This window comes from Microcaecilia unicolor, chromosome 4, assembly GCF_901765095.1.
Source record: "Microcaecilia unicolor chromosome 4, aMicUni1.1, whole genome shotgun sequence".
NCBI lineage: Eukaryota > Metazoa > Chordata > Amphibia > Gymnophiona > Siphonopidae > Microcaecilia > Microcaecilia unicolor.
Window position 1 is genome coordinate 301,761,973 of NC_044034.1, and position 13,003 is coordinate 301,774,975.

Here is a 13,003-nt window from a genome sequence, read left to right on the forward strand (position 1 = left end):
GTCATTTTCAAATAAGATAGACGTCTATCTTTTGTGTTCAAAATGCTATGGATATCTTGGTGATTGGGGGGGGGGGGTCCATTTTCGAACAAAAAAAACGTCCAAACGCAACAACATCCAAAACAGAAGAGGAATGACCTAATGGTTTAGTGCAGCAGGCTTTGAGCCTGGCAACATGGGTTCCAATTCCCACTGCTGCTCCTTGTGACTTTGGCCAAGTCAAATGCACAAGGGGCATTTTTGGGTATGACGTCTAAGTCTAAATTTGGACGTTTTTTGTAAAATGTTTCAAAATCAGAACAGGAAAGGTCATTTTCTACAAAAAAAAAGCCTACCTTTTCCTTTTGAAAATGCTGTTTGGAAAAAACATTTTGTTATTTGGATGTTTATTTTTTGATCCATTTTCAAACAAAACCATCCAAATGCAAAATGTGCAAAATACACAAGAAAATCTACAATAGAGTGAAACCATTCACATGTTTTAAGTGTGGTAAAGCTTTGGTTGTAATGTAAATCTCAAAGTGCATCAGAAAGTCCACACGGGAGAGAAACCATTTGCATGTATAGAGTGTGGTAAAAGCTTTGTTCAGAAGGTAAACCTCACAATGCACCAGAGAATACACACAGGAGTGAAACCATTTACATGTCCTGAGTGTGGTAAAAGCTTTGGTTGGAAAGAAAGCCTCACATAGCATCAGAGGATCCACACAGGGATGAAAACTATTGTACATGCACTGAGGTGGTAAAGCTTCAGTTGCATTGGGACCAGGTAATTAAGGAATGTACACTCTTGCTATGAAGTATGGAAAAATAGCGCTCTGGTATTTAGATATATGTAATGAGACCTCCTTTTCATCTATAGATCTGAATTCAAAGCCCAGATCTAATGATAAACAATAGACACAAGGCTCAAATGTTATTAAAAAATAGGAAAGCTTGGCATCAGGTAGAAAGTGGAAAAGTGACATCCCAGGAAAGCAATAGGGCCACTGCAGTGGACCTTATAAAATGCTCCCAGGTACACATCTCACTATTGCTCCCTTACCTTTTCAGCTGACACCCCCAAAAACCCACTACCCCCAACTGTACACCACTACCATAGCCCTTACAGGTGAATGGGAGCACCAATATGTGGATTACAGTGGGTTTGGTGGGTCTCTCAGTTTCCTTCACAAGTGTAACAAGTAGAGGGAGGTAGAAGCCTGAAACACTTGTCTGCAGTACACTGCACCACTACTAGACTACTCCAGGGACTTGCATGCTATTCTAATGGACCTGAGTATAACATCTGAGGCTGGCAAGTAATATTTTTAATCACATTGTTTTGGGGTGGGAGGAGGGATAGTGACCATTGGGGGAATAAGGGGAGGTGATCCCTGATTCCCTCCAGTGGTCATCTGGTCATTTGGGGCACCTCATGTGGAGTAAAGAAGTAGCCTAGTAGTTAGTGCAGCAGACTTTGATCCTGGGGAAGTGGGTTTAATTCCCACTATAGCTATTTGTTATAAAAACAGGTCTAGCTCAAAAACATCTAAATTTTAGTCTTGGGCGTTTTTTGTTTTCTTCCATTATGGCTGAAAGCTGTCTAAGTCTTAGGAACACCAAGTCCTGCCTTGAACATGCCCATGGCACGCCCCCTGAGATTTAGACGTTATTCTGACGGACTTCAGAGAAAACGTCTAAAAGAGATTTTGAAATACTGATTAGGACGTTTTTGTAAGATAAACGTCCAAATGCAGACATTTTTGGATGTTTTCTCTTTCAAAAATGAGCCTGATAGTATATCTAGATTTCAGAAAGCTTTTGACAAAATCCCTCATGCTAAGATAATTAAAAAGCCATGTAATATTGTAATGGTTTATGGTATATTGCACTTAATGAAGCTGACAAATAGTACATTTAAAATTCCTGTCCAGGGGTGCTTACGATTCTTTTGATGTTACATCCAGAATCGCTGCCCAAGGTATAGTGATGTGCAGACTCTCATGGCTGTGTGCCTCTGACCTGGACAATCGAGTCCAGCAGCAGATTGTGGATGTCCTTGCCAGGGGGGTGGGGGTGGAGGGATAATATTTTGGTGAGGTCGAGCAAGTGGTTGATCAGATCACGCAGTGGGAAACCGCTCATGGACAATCTGTCCCGCCGGGCGCCTTCTGCTACTACCTCATCAGGTAGACGATTTTTTCCAGGGAAGGAAGAATGCTCCCTATGCTTATAACAAGCATAGGTACAATCCTCCATCTCGACAGCCTTCTCAGGATCATCCCCAGCGCGCTCGTTCTCGTCAAAGCATGCGCCAAGGCAGGCCCCCTGTGGCTCCCCAGCAAAAGCAAGGGACAGGCTTTTTGACTGGCTCCAGCCTAAGCATACCCGCTATATAAGGTGTCCGTGCTGGATCACTTGCCGGTCAGGGGAGGTTTAAAATTTTTTCACCAAAGGTGGCCTCTTATAACCTGCCGGTGGGTTCTTCAATAGTCCGGTTAGGATACTCCCTCAATTGATCTCCAGACCTCCAAATTGCCCACCAGGAGGCTAAGTCCTTCAGCTTCCAGCACAGGCAGGTACTGCAGAGGAACTCTCCGCCCTTCTCAGCGCCAATGCGGTCGAGCCCGTTCCACCAGCGCAAGAAGGGCTGGGATTCTATTCCAGGTACTTTCTTGTGGAAAAGAAAACAGGGGGGATGCATCCCATCCTAGACCTAAGGGCCTGAACAAATTCCTAGTCCGAGAAAAGTGTCAGGATGGTTTCCCTGGGCACCCTTCTTCCCATGATTCAGGAAAACGATTAGCTATGCTCTCTGGATATAACGGATGCTTATACACACATCCCGTACTTCAGCTCAAAGGAGGTATCTTCAATTCTGTCTGGGATTGCAGCACTTCCAGTATTGTGTGCTGCCCTTTGGTCTGGCATCTGCGCCCAGGGTCTTTACAAAATGCCTTGGCAGTAGATGCAGTGTCGCTACGCAGACTGGAGTGCATGTATTCCCTTATCTCGATGATTGGCTGGTGAAGAACACCTCAGAGGCAGGAGCTCTACAGTCCATGCAGATGACTATTCAACTGCTGGAGCTACTCAGCTTTGTTATAAATTACCCCAAGTCCCATCTTTTCCTGTTCAGCAACTGCAATTTATAGGAGCTCTGCTGGATTCACATGACGGCTCGTGCCTATCTTCCAGAGGCGAGAGCAGGCAATCTTCTGTCTCTAGTTTCCATGGCCAGAGCGTCTCAGCAGATCACAGCTCGGCAGATGTTGAGGACTCTAGGCATATGGCCTCCACAGTCCATGTGGACACCACTGGCCGTCTTCACATGTGATCAGCTCAATGGACCCCTAGCTTCCCAGTGGTATCAAGCTGCAGGGGAGCTAGAGGATTCAATCCAGCTGTCCCACTGACTTTTCACAATTCTCTTCATGGTGGACAATCGATCACAATTTGACTTGGGACGTCCCCTTTTCAAATTCCTCAGCCACACAAAGTGCTGACCACGGATGCATCCCTACCTGAGCTGGGGAGCTCATGTCACTGGGCTTGGACACTCAAGGAGTTTCGGCCCTCTAGGAAAAAAGGTCTTCCTGATCAATCTCCTGGAGTTGCGAGCACTCTGGAACGCTCTAAAGGCTTTGGGCACGCCGTTCCGGCATGCTTTCTCCAAGCCACGTATCTGGCAGGCGTAAACAACAGTCTGGCAGATAGATTGAGCAGGTAATGCAACCTCACGAGTGGTCGCTCAACTCGGGCGTAATATGCAAGATCTTCCGAGAGTGGGACACCCCCTCGGTGGATCTTTTTGCCACTCAGATCAATCACAAGGTCCCTCAGTTCTGTTCCAGACTTCAGGCCCACAACAGGACTATCGTCAGATGCTTTTTCTCCTTCACTGGGGACAGGCCCTTCTGTATGCATATCCTCCCATACCTCTGGTGGGAAAGACTTTGCTGAAACTCAAGCAAGACCGCGGAACCATGATTCTGATTGCTCCCTGGTGGCTGCGTCAGATTTGGTTTCCCTCTTCTTCTGGAGCTGTCCTCCAAAGAACCGTGGAGATTGGAGTGTTTTCCAACCCTCATCTCTCAGAACGAGGGGTCGCTTCTACATCCCAACCTCCAGTCTCCGGCTCTCAGCCTGGATGTTGAGAGCTTAGAATTCACCCTCCTTGTGTCTTTCAGAGGGTGTCTCCCGAGTCTTGCTTGCTTCCAGAAAAGATTCCACGAAGAAGTGTTACTGTTCAAATGGAGGATGGTTTGCCATCTGGTGTGATAGCAAGGCCCTAGATCCTTGTTCTTGTCCAACACAGACCCTGCTTGAATACCTTCTACACGTTGTCAGAGTCTGGTCTCAAGACCAACTCCATAAGAGTTCATCTTAGCGCAATTAGTGCATATCATCAACATGCAGAGGGTAAAGCCTATCTATGGACAGCCTTTAGTTGTTCGCTTCATTAGAGGTTTGCTTTTGTCAAAGCCCCCTGTCAAACTTCCAGCAGTGTCATGGGATCTCAACGTCATTCTCACCCAGCTGATGAAGCCTCCTTTTGAGCCACTGAATTCCTGCCATCTGACGTATTTGACCTGGAAGGTCATTTTCTTGGTGGTTGTTACTTCAGCTCATAGAGTCAGTGAGCTCCAAGCCTGGTAGTGCATGCTCCTTATCTCAAGTTTCATTACAACAGAATAGTCCTCCGCACACACCCTATGATCTTTTGCCGAAAGTGGTGTCGGAGTTCCATCTGAACCAGTCAATTGTCTTGTCAACATTCTTGCCACGTCCTCATACCCGCCCTGCTGAACATCAGTTGCACACCTTGGACTGCAAGAGAGCATTGGCCTTTCACGTGGAATGGACAAGCCCCTTCAGACAGTCCGCCCAAATGTTTGTTTCTTTGGATCCCAACAGAAGGGGAGTCGCAGTCGGGAAACACACCATTTCCCAAGTGGCTAGCAGATTGCATTTCCTTCACTTATGCCCAAGCTGGGCTGAATCTTGAGGGTCATGTCACGGCTCATAGAGGCATTGCAGCGTCGGTGACCCACTTGAAGTCATCTACTATAGAAGAGATTTGCAAGGCTGCGAACTGGTCATCAATCCACACATTCACATCTCACTACTGCCTTCAGCAGGATACGCGATGTGACAGTCAGTTTGGGCAGTCGGTGCTGCAGAATCTGTTCGGGTTTTAGAATCTAACTCCACCCCCCTAGGCCCATTTCTGTTCTGTTCCAGGCTGCACTCTCAGTTAGCTGTTTCTGCTTTAGGTCAATCTCAGTTATGTCCTCACCATTGCGAGGCCCAATTGACCTTCTTTGTTGTTTTGAGTGAGCCTGGGTGCTAGGGATACCCCATCAGTGAGAACAAGCATCCTGCTTGTCCTCAGAGAAAGCGAGGTTATTAACCTGTAGCAGGTATTCTCCGAGGACAGCAGGCTGATTGTTCTCACAAACCCGCCCACCTCCCCTTTGGAGTTGTTCTTCTACTTGTTATTGCTTTTTGATATAACTGAGCGGGGACTTTTGAGTGACAGGCGGGAAGTGGAGGAATGGCCTAGTGGTTAGGGTGGTGGACTTTGGTCCTGGGAACTGAGGAACTGAGTTCGATTCCCACTTCAGGCACAGGCAGCTCTTTGTGACTGGGCAAGTCACTTAACCCTCCATTGCCGCATGTAAGCCACATTGAGCCTGCCATGAGTGGGAAAGCGCGGGGTACAAATGTAACAACCAAAAAAAAAAAAAAAAAGACGGCTGCACATGCACAGTGCGCACACCCCGTGCACTCGAAGGCTCTGGCAAAACTTTTTTCTATTACTGCTGTGGAAAATTTGCCTTTCCTGAGCCGCCGTGGACATCAACCCATCTGTGAGAACAATCAGCCTGCTGTCCTCGGAGAATACCTGCTACAGGTATGTATCTTCGCTTTGCTATTAGGCGCCACCATTTATGCTTGCTCTATGGCAGATGTAAATGGATGCACCTAAATGCAACAGTTAGGTACCTAACTGACAGTATTAACTAAAGCGCATGCTTGAATAGTTGGAATGTCCATGATCCGCCCATGCCTTTTCCATGTAACACCCTCTTTGCAGTTATATTCTAAATGGCGTTCTCCCCTCCTTCTTAATGTGTCTAATATGTTTTGTCTGTATTTGTCCACCCCTTCTCCATTTCAGATTGTAAACCGCCTAGATGGAATTTCCTATAGGCGGGATCGAAAATTTTAATAAACTTGAAACTAGAGAGTTGCACAGGGACAGAAATCTTACCCATCCCTGCTGGAATCTTACCATCCCCACTGGAATCTTACCCATCCCCACACGAATTTAACCCATCCCCACAAGAATTTAATGGTACATAAAAGAAAATTCCAGTCAGCTCTCCGGTCTTTCTCTGGATATGAGCACAGCACTGCAGGCAAGGAAGGAACAGACTTTGGAACTTGGAACACTCTGGTGCACACGTGTAAGACTTGTCTCTGATTCACTGGCACTCTATGCTGAGAGGTTTACCATTAGGCAGGCGCCAGTAGACCAGGTGACATCTGATGCTTGAGCCTGTGTCAGTGCTGAGGTCTGCGCATCAGCCCGGGAGCAAAGAGGATTAATAGTAACATAGTAAGTGACCGCAAATAAAGGCCTGAACGGTCCATCCTGTCTGCCCAATAGTCTGCCCAATAGCTCATGATTAAATCAACGAGTGTGTGTTATATACTTGATTACGGTCTTTCTTTGGTGTTTCTGGGACATAGGCCATAGAATTCTATCTGGCCCTATCTTTATGTTCCAACTGCTGAAATTGCCGTCGAAGCCCACTCCAGTCTATTTGTCTTCTCATTTGTGGGACACAGACTGTAAAAGTCTGTCTAGCACTGTCTTCATGTTCCAGCTACTGAAGTTGCTGTCTAAGCCCTTTCCAGCCCATCCTAAACCAGTTTGCCATATATGAAACACAGACAATACAAGTCTGACTGATATCAGCCCTAGTTCATCACAGCCAGAGTCGCCATCTAAGCATCACAACACATCCATAACATGCAGCCATTTAAGTTTAGTTTTTTATAACTTCCATTTTCTAATTAGAGATCCTCTGTGTTCCTCCCATGCCTTTTTGAATTCTGTCTTCATTTGTGTCTCTACTCTCAGCATTCGTTGTCTAGGGATGGTCCCAGGTTCAGTTCACAGAGGCAGTGGGTTCGTAGAGGCAGTCAGGTCCAGTTCACAGAGGCTGTGAGTTCCCAAAGAATACACAATCCACACAGGTTTGGATATATATAGAAAGTATATTGTATTTGCATATATAGGATCACAGCATTTAGTACAGGTAAATATTCCATTGCTGTGTCTGTAGGTGGGCTTAGAGGGGAATCAAGGGAGACAGGTAAGAATGGGGGGATGCAGTGAAAGAGGGAAGCCTTGAGGTAGGGCTCAAGATGGTGGTGTGCAGAGAAAAAGAAAGAGAGAGAAGTGCCTAAGAAAGCAGAGCCATGTGCTCTGGGAGAGAAAGCTTTGGGGTAGAGCTGGGGAAGAAAGGGGGGCCAGAGCTGGGGCTCTGGTGGCTGGAGATGGGTGTGTGCATAGAGAAAGACAGAGAGAGAAGTGCCAGCAGAGCTCTGTGCTCTGCTTTATATATCTCAAATAACTTCTTTTTACTTCCCAGCCTTTGTCAGCTCTTTACTTTACAAACTCCAGTTTGCTTCCTGAAGTCAGGAAGGTGACCATTTTCACAGGTTCTCCTCTTTGAAGTCCCTAGTTCTGGAGCCTATCTATCTGGCTTTCTTTTGTTCTCACCAAGAGCACTGCTTCCAGATGTCCAGAGAGGACATAGGTATGCTAGGGTAATTAAGAAAACACAGGGCTAGCAGGCCGCTGAGCACCATTTGGTCCATTTTGCCATCCTTAGTGATTCCTGAGGAAGGGGGGGGGAGTTCTCAGAAGTCAGAACTGGTTTAATATTAATCTAAGTATGTCAAGCTGGTTTCATATTAATCTAAGTATGTCCAGCAATCCTAACATCTCCACCACTTTTTTATTTCTCATGGAGGCAAGATGGAAGCAAACCTGGATACCTGGTCTGTCACTGTAGTGACGACTGTTCATGTTCCCATACCTCCAGTTATATTGCGCCTTAGCAGGTCCCCTGTCCTGCTTATTCATATCTCCACAATAGTGAGATGTTTGAGACCCCTTATGCCTAATGAGTCAAGCCTCATGCCTTAGGTCGGGCAGTCACTAGTGGGCGGGGATAACCCAATATGCCACCTCTTACCCATCTTGGAGGATGGACAGTGCATGCGGGATGCAGGCATTTTGGATGTTAAGGCCTATAGGTCCCAGGATGCCCGGTATAAAAAAAGCCCAAATTAACTTGCCAGACTAGAGTGGTTCCAAGGTAGATGATGGGACTGTTAAAAAGAAAAACAATTACCATGCCAGATTAAAATGTAAATGCTGGGAAGAAAGTAGTGGTGTGTGTGTCTATAGCTGCCTTATAGGGGTGAGTGAATTTTATAGGTTAAACTTTGCAAAGAGTTGTACATATGTCTAAGTTTACAGCACATGAAAATCATACCAATGCATAGCAATATTTGTACACCAGTTAAAATAATGATAGGGTGAATTAAAACATTAAAGACATGATCAGCAGTAGGTGAATATCCAAAGAATAATTCCCATGCTGAGACATGGGAGTCTTGTAGCAAATTTTGAACAATTTGTCTAATTTGTCCATTCTCATAGGGGATGGTATGATTCACTTCTGTGGAGGTTGTTTTCAAATGGTCCATGTAGGCATGAAGTTCAGTAAAGTTCAGTAGTTTGTGTAAAGTCTCTTCTCCCATGCCCAGAGGGAGTGGATGTACACCGTATGGAATAAAATCTGGAATGTCAATAGAGTCATTGGTAACTAGAGGTGCAGAATATGTTGTCTCATTAATGGTGATGGAAACCAGCGGTGTATGACTGCACCAAGTATTGTTCTATAAATAGTTCGAACTGTACAGCAAAGTGTTCTTAGGGAGGCGGATGTCATGTACTTGGGGAGCAATGGAAAAAGAAATATTTTGAGGAAAAAACAGATTAAAACAAAAGTGTCCAGCTCCAAGGTAGTACACCCTATGTGAGACAGTGGGTGAATACAAAGTTCGGTCGTCAGAGTACAGGAGGATGAATTGTTCAGCAGGAGCTGTCCCTCTCTTTAAACTGATGAGGTTCACACTGGAAATGAAACGGCGTCTGCTGGCACAGGCTAGGGTCCATTGGTTTGAATGATGTCCAGTCATTGTCCAGGGGCTGCACTCGTGTGGATTGTGTATTCTTTGGGAATCCACTGCCTCTGTGAACTGGACCCGGGACCATCCCTAGACAACGAATGCTGACATATACCACTTCCTTAATGGAAGACTTTCCGTATTTGTGCTGTTAAAGCAAGGAGGAGGAGGAGACAGCACTCCAAGAATTTGGTACTCGGTAGATGAGAGGCTGGCGCAGATGCAGCTTAAACTTCCATGGGAACCCCGCAGGAATTGTTTCCATCCCCACGGGAATCCCCGCAGAACTGCTTCCATCCCCCCCTGCGGGATTCCCATGAACCACGTTCCTGTGCAGGTCTCTACTTGATACTAGATGCCAAGTTATAGAAAATAGGTTCTTAACTGTGGTTTACACCCTTCCCCCTCCCCCGTTTTGGTGCTTAACTTCCACGCTAAAAGTTGGTGTACTTTATAGAATTAGGACGATAGTTGCAAAATGATGCATTTGGCATAAACACGCTTATGTGCTTACATATGAATATATATGATAATATTCTAAACATTCATCTACATAAAGTTTGCTAACCTGATAAAGTGTGCAGTATGACTGCGGGAACCTATTAACATTAAATAAAAGAAATCTCAAACCTCAGGCATCTCTAACAAACAGCTGTCATCCCAATCAAATGAGTTTATCACTGGTTTCATTATTTGAGGGAAAACCCAAACAGTGAAAAAAACCCCACACCATAGGAAGAAAAATCACTGTTAAAAAAACAAAAACAAAAAACAACCCAGTTCTCAAAAAGATTCAACTTGCTTCATACCCCACACTGCTATATTTCAGGGTAGTGAGCTCTTTGGTCGTAGGGTAAGCCTATCAGAGACTGGATCCCCACAGGCAGAGCTGGAAGCGGCTGCAGACAGCAGGACAAAGATAAAGCATGGTAGGTTGTATAGGAGACCCAGTCACACAGAAAGCAGAGCTTCAACTGGAATCCGCTCACACAGGAAGCAAGACTTGAACTTGAACCTATTCACACGGGAAGCAAGTCTTGAACTGGAACCCATTCACTCAGGAAGCAAGGCTTGAACAGGACCCCATTCACAAAGAAAGTGTCAGGTTTTCCAAAAGCAGGAACTAGGATCGTGAGCCCTTGGGCCCCTGCCGAGGAGCGGCAGTGGCAGGCAAAACCACCCCACACAGGGATAAGACAGAACTCTGATAGGGATAGCTAGACTTCACCTGCACCTGGCTACCCTTCCCCAGAGTTGAGCCCCTGGGTGCAGGTGGCTGGCAGGACTTGACGGACAGGGCCGGAACTGGATACCAGCAGGATATACACTGGGACTAGAACACACAGGAAGGCTAGGCAGAATACTAGACTAGGACTCCCAGACAGACAAGGGACAGAACTGAAAGCTGCAAGCAGCCACTGAAACAGGGAACAAACACAGATAGACACGAGACAGAACTGAAAGCTGCCAGGCAGCCACTGAATAAGAAACACAAGCAACCAAGAACTAGACAAAGACATACAAACAAAAAACAAGACTGGGACACAAGCAATACAGAACAAGAAGCTACACAAAGACTAAACTAGAATCAGGCAAGAATTACAGACTATAAACTGGACTAGGCAGAAGTGCACCAGCACCCCAACATACCAGGGCCTTAGGCGATGCAAAGGCAAAGCAGAGAGTTTCCAGATGACTAATAAGCCCAGCAGCAGCAGCTGAGCTTCAGCTGCAGCAATCACCAGGCAGCTATGGGTGCTGTGCAGGCTCAAGCAAGTCTGGCAGGCCGGAAGATCCGGACTGGACTGAGCTGAAGTCTGGAATGGGAAACAGCACACAGACAATCCATGCAGCCACCAGGTCTGGCCACCAGAGGGCAAGAGGAACACAAACCAAACACAGGCAGAAAGCATACTGAAGCACAGAGAGGCTTAACACACAGGTGCAGTATAGTAGAGTAATCAGAGCCATGCTGGAAGCAGCCAGCACACAGAGACAGAACTAACTCAGGAAGAACAGAAGCCAGCACAGAAGCTGACCGCCGGAAATAAGGTGAGTCTGAGAAGGGTCATGACCACAGATGTGACAGAAAGCAAGGCTTGAACTGGAACCCGTTCACAAAGGAAGCAAGATTTGAACTGGAATCCGTTCACACACTACAGCCATAAGGCTTACTGGAACCCACACACACAAGAAGCGTAAGGTTGACGGGAACCCACACACACAAGCAGCAAGACGTTGCACAGGAACTCACACAGAGAAAGCAAGGTATAATACTGGAACTCACACACACAAGCAAGGCATGATACTGGAACCCACACACACAAGCAGCAAGATGCTGCACTGGAACCCTCACACACAGTAGCAAGGCATGATACTGGAACCCACACATACAAGCAGCAAGATGCTGCATTGGAACCCTCACACACAGTAGCAAGGCATGATACTGGAACCCACACATACAAGCAGCAAGATGCTGCACTGGAACCCACACACACAATAGTAAGGCGTGATACTGGAACCCCCACAAACAAGCAGCAAGACACTGCACTGGAACCCTCACACACAGTAGCAAAGCATGATACTGGAACCCACACATACAAGCAGCAAGATGCTGCACTGGAACCCTCACACACAGTAGCAAGGCATGATACTGGAACCCACACATACAAGCAGCAAGACGCTGCACTGGAACCCTCACAGTAGCAAGGCATGATACTGAAACCCACACATACAAGCAGCAAGATGCTGCACTGGAACCCTCACAGTAGCAAGGCATGATACTGGAACCCACACATACAAGCAGCAAGATGCTGCACTGGAACCCACACACACAATAGTAAGGCATGATACTGGAACCCCCACAAACAAGCAGCAAGACGCTGCACTGGAACCCTCACACACAGTAGCAAGGCATGATACTGGAACCCACACACACAAGCAGCAAGATGCTGCACTGGAACCCTCACACACAGTAGCAAGGCATGATACTGGAACCCACACATACAAGCAGCAAGATGCTGCTCTGGAACCCTCACACACAGTAGCAAGGCATGATACTGGAACCCACACATACAAGCAGCAAGATGCTGCACTGGAACCCTCACACACAATAGCAAGGCATGATACTGGAACCCCTACACACAAGCAGTAAGGAGCAGGAGCAGCATTTGAGGACCCTCAGCAGTCAGACAGCAGGCTTGAACAGCTTTGACGCAAGGGCATCAGGGCAGGGGCTGGCCGAGTTAAAAAAAATAGTCTAAGCCTCTGACGGCAGAAGACACAGGTCCTCTTGCAGGTCCTCCACACTGCTACAGCTCATCTCACTGGCAGCATAAACCAGTATCCTGCTGTACGCTGCCACTCCAACGCGGCCCATTGTCGGAGTCATGGTAGGGCCATGACACATACTTTACCAAAAAACAATCCTGAAAATGCTTTTTAATATCACAAACCCAGAGCTCCAAAAATATTTGGAATAGTCTCTTAGTTTTATGGGATGGTGCAACCCAATCACACCAAACCATCAAACTCAGCAAACGGGGTAATTCCTGTAGACATCTTCCCGGCATTACAACCCACAATGTTCAATCCAGCACCCACTTGTTTTGCTTGTCGATGCATTGAGTTTGCATCTTATTTTGTGTATTTTTGAAAATTCTAAACATTTACATTTACTTTATAGAAATACCTGCAAAAGGGGCAATTCTATAAGCAAGTGTCTCATTGAAGGCACCCTGATGCC

At 46.4% G+C, this 13,003-nt stretch overlaps 1 protein-coding gene across 1 annotated transcript in view; it reads left to right on the forward strand.

The window, feature by feature from the left end:
* LOC115469709 (disintegrin and metalloproteinase domain-containing protein 9-like) overlaps nt 1-13,003 on the forward strand; it is a 188,198-nt gene that overhangs the window by 76,090 nt on the left and 99,105 nt on the right. The gene's annotated exons all lie outside the window — the stretch shown is intronic.